General features: G+C 50.9%; 1 pseudogene; it reads right to left on the bottom strand.

Annotated features, from left to right (window-relative positions):
* Positions 1–171, bottom strand: LOC119459846 (U2 spliceosomal RNA; annotated as a pseudogene).
* Positions 172–4412: the final 4241 nt, after the last annotated feature.

Below are 4412 nucleotides of genomic sequence, written 5' to 3'. Positions count from 1 at the left end.
GGTGAGTGGGCCGATCCCGGAGGCCGTGCAATACCGGGCCAACCCGTGGCGGAGGTGAAGCAAGCTTCAAGCACTCCACCCATTCCAAAAATAAGTTTAATATCTTGGGTCCAAATAGGACCCGTATCAGATATTAAGCTGATAAGAACAGATACTGTTTAGAAAAAGTTTATTTACACTATGTACATGAATTTACTAAAGTAGTCATATGTACGAGCTTGTGTACACATATTATACATAATTAGACACTATAACGCTGTGCTCACAGATTGCACATAGGTATAAACTCTATAGCTATGTACACAGATAATATACGATACAATTATACAATAATACAATACAATTATACAATATAAAATGAAGACTTTGCTTGTGCGATTATCGAGAGCATTTTAATACCAGGAGTAGAAATTTCAAAATGGAAGCAAGGACTGTTGGAAAGTGGCTATTATCGCCACTCCGGGCGGAAGATTAAGTGGACTCGCCCGTTTTTAACCGCAACAAATGGGCACGACCAGTGGCGGAGAAACTCGCACTCTCCAAGAAAAAAGAGTTCCTCTGAGAGAAAGCTCATCATCTCCCGCCTCAGGCGGCCCATGATAGGCCATATTGCACGGCGGCGACAGCTGCCCGCGACTGATCCACATCGATTGCGCCATAGGCTGAACAGGGCTGCTACCACCAGAAGGCCCGCGAAACGTCCGCGCGGAACCCTTCCAGCTGCCACAAAGTCCCGTACGGCCTGGCCTCTGAACCCTGCATGGACGGCGCGCCAAAATACTCGTGCGACGACACACTCGATTGTTGCGTGTCTGTTAGTTTCTATCGATATGCAGTTGGAGCATGTGGAGACACGTACCACTCCCCAACGCTCAAGCCTGTCCCGAGTTGGAAGTAGTCCCCAGCCCAGTCTCCAAATAAAGTCACGAAGATGGCCAGGCAGCGTGGCCGTGACTATGCGCTTCCATTGGAGTCGGTGCGCTACGGGACGCCGGTCAGGGGGTATCAATGGAAGCAGGACAGCGCCCATTATTTCTACAACCTTATCAGTAACAATGTCGACGCCCGGACACGTATCCGACAGGTGTCTGCTGAAGGCTACGCTTGTCTTGTATATTGCATGCATATCCGCCGACTGAGGTCCTCGATTTACCGGGCTCGTTGGAAGCAATACTCGCAATGACGTGCCCAGGAAGTACTTGGCAAGAGTTTGTGCCGGAGTGTCATCATTTGCTAAGTTTCGTCTTATAGTGCGTAGTAAAAGTATAGAGGCTGTGACTGAAACATTCGGGAAGGAGAAGCCACCGCGTTCGCGGGGCTGCCCCAACGCCGGTCGCGCCAATAGTTCGGTACCACCCGCCCAGAAAAAGGAGTTGGCACTGCTTTGCAAACTCCTCAAGACTCGGAGAGGTGGTTTAGCTACATGACAAATATACCATACGCTTCCTAAGAAGACTGCCTGAATCAAATATCGCCTTTCAAGTAGAGGAAAATCAAAATCCCGGGCTGCCTCAACATTGCTTTTGAATGTGTTCACGACAGGAGTCCACATGCCATCACAGATGCCCCTTCCCTTGATGTATAGGAGATTCCCAATATTTTAATTACGGGATGCCACTGAAGTGGTGAAGCGATATGAAGTCGTGCGCTTGGAGCACCAATAAAGAAATATTTACTTTTTGAATAATTAAGTTTTGCACCAGATAATGATGCGTATTCCTGGAAGACATTGAGGGCATATAAAACCGATTGTTCATTGTGGGCAAACAGTGTAATATCGTCAGCATACGCTGTTACTTTTACAAAGGAGTTACCAGGGAGCGGCAGGCCCCTAATGTGCGGATGACGCTCTATAGCTATTAAATATGGTTCTAAAGATAAAATAAACACTGGAGAAAGTGGGCATCCTTGACGGACTCCTCGTGTTACACGGAAAGGTTTGCTTTCCTAAGAATCTAGTAGCAAAGTGCTTTCTATATTGGCATAAATTGCTTTAATCAGTTGAACAAAGTTTTGGGGGAATCCGAATGCATCCAGCATGCCAAAAATATATTCCTGTTCTAAGTAATCAAATGCTTTTTCTTGATCCAAAGAAACTAACAGACCTTGAGCGCGGCGACTTATCGTATATTGCATGATGTCACGTGTGACACAAGAGTGACTGAATTTCTCGGCCCGGAACGGAGCACACCTGGTGCCACGAAATAAGTGATGGAAGTAGCTTGCTAAGTCGACGTACAATTATGCCAGCTAAAAGTTTATAATCAACGTTTAGCAGTGTTATGGGACGCCAGTCTTCGGGGCTCGTTGACGTGGGTCTATTCTTCGGCAGAAGTGTTATGCGTCCTTCGCGGAAGGAAAGCGGCAAGGTGCATACTTCAAAGCATCGCCCTAGAACTCTCGTCAATAGGGGCCCAATGGCAACCCAAAACTCCAAGTAAAACTCTACTGGGAGACCGTCTGGGCCTGGGGCCGATCCACGCTTCATTTTATCCAGCGTTCCTTTTATCTCGTCTCTGGAGGGGGGAGTAAGGAGCGTATCATAGGATTCGCGGTAGTCGCGTGGCAAAGCGTTCAGTAGGGGATGCGCGGGTATTCGGGCAGCGTTTATGGTGAGCTTCGACTGAGCCATATCGCGGAAATGCCCGACAAAGTCGTGAAAATCTCGAGAACCGGCATCAGCCAAAGCGTTCGAGTCCAAGGAGTAGGGCGGTGATCCCGCTGGACGGATTATTGCGCGTCGTGCGTAGCGAAGCACCTCGGGGTGCGCACACGACGAACGCCTACAGCGCCAAGCGGCAGCTGACAGCGACGAAGCGCGCACCAGACGTTGTTAGCGTTCCACGAGTTCTACCCCCCAAGCGTACATAACGGCCGTCGGGTGTGGACTGCGTTGGGCAATGCGCATCTTCGCCACCAACCCCGCCATTTTTCGGGACACGCGAGCCCGGAGCGCTCGCCCAGACGCACTACAGTGATGATGCCACTGCACCTTAAGTCCATCCCAGTCATCCGGCTCGGCACCTACAAGCGACGCTGTCACAGCCCGCAACAATCCGTTTTTAGACTGAACGTCATGTAGGACGCGGCAGTCGAGACGCCATGGACCTCTAGATGACGATATGCCTGTGGGTAGCTGTAATGCCAACTCAAAAGGGCGGTGATCGCTAACATACACTTGCGATGGTGGGAGCGAACGGACATCGGCAATACGGACACAGCCTAACAGACATCGTGGTACATAGGCCCTGTCTAACCGACTGGATGATGCCCCGCGTCTCCATGTGCACGCATACGTGTTTCCATGAAGCAGTTCATAAGCGTCAGAAAGCGCAAACTGCTGCACCAGGCGACCTAACTCTTTGGCGTTGCCATTTGGCCTGCCCCTGCCAGGGCCCTGGACATCTACGTCCGAATCGAGCACACAATTGAAATCGCCTAAAAGAATTACCTGGGGTGAATCGAGAAAATATACGTCTAGAGATTGAAAAAAACTGTTGGATTTTATAGACTCTGCCGGACCATGAATGCACAGGAATCTTAAGCGTAGTGATTGAAAAACACAGTCGAACGCCAGCACGCGTCCGAGTGCGTCGAAACATACGTGATGGTCACGCAACAAATTACGGTGAAGCACAAGTACTCCGACACCGCTCGAACGCGTGGTGGCGTACGAAAAGAAGCAATCAATATTGTAAGCGCGTTTAAACTTCAGGACATCGCTTAATTTAAAAAAAGTTCGTTTCTTGCAGGAAGAGGAGGTCGCAGTCCGACGAACGGGCGAGGGCCACCACCTCTGCCTGCTCTTGGACGCTACGAAATCCATGTACATTAAAAGTTATCACCCGCAGGTTAAGATCCATAATGATGAAAATTTCGAGAAGGTACCTTTAACTGTTCAGGGGCGGGTTCAATTGCGCCGAAGTCGGCGCAGACAGTCTCACTTCTTCCGCACAGGCGACCCGCCGGAAGCGCGGGGCTTCCTGTGGCGGGTAGAAGCCCGTAATGGGCTCCTGTCACGAGAGGCAACGTCGGAGTCGCTGGTAGAGCCATGTTGTCGTTCCGCACCTGCGTTGTTGGGGGAGGGTGACACAAAAATGTCCGGGCTGCTGCCACTCAAGTTTCCGGGAGTAGAGGCACCTTATCCCACCCTAAACCTCTACTACTAGTGTCCTCCTCGATCCTGGCGACGACGAGCTGGTAGACTCGCTGCACAGGGACGCCGTGTCGTACTCATGGCAGGGCGCCTCATCGATTACGAGAGGACCCGAATCCACGGAAAGGCAAGGTTCAGCCTCTGGAACGTGGTGTTCCACGGGCTCCCGCGACGCGGGGGGGGGGGGGGGGGGGGTCGACGCAGCGTTCAGCAGGTATGTCCTCGGGACACAGTGCTTCAGCCGGTAGTACACTCT

Source organism: Dermacentor silvarum, chromosome 7 (assembly GCF_013339745.2).
Source record: "Dermacentor silvarum isolate Dsil-2018 chromosome 7, BIME_Dsil_1.4, whole genome shotgun sequence".
Classification (NCBI taxonomy): domain Eukaryota; kingdom Metazoa; phylum Arthropoda; class Arachnida; order Ixodida; family Ixodidae; genus Dermacentor; species Dermacentor silvarum.
Note: the sequence above shows the minus strand (reverse complement) of the source record. Positions and strands in the feature narration are given on the sequence as shown.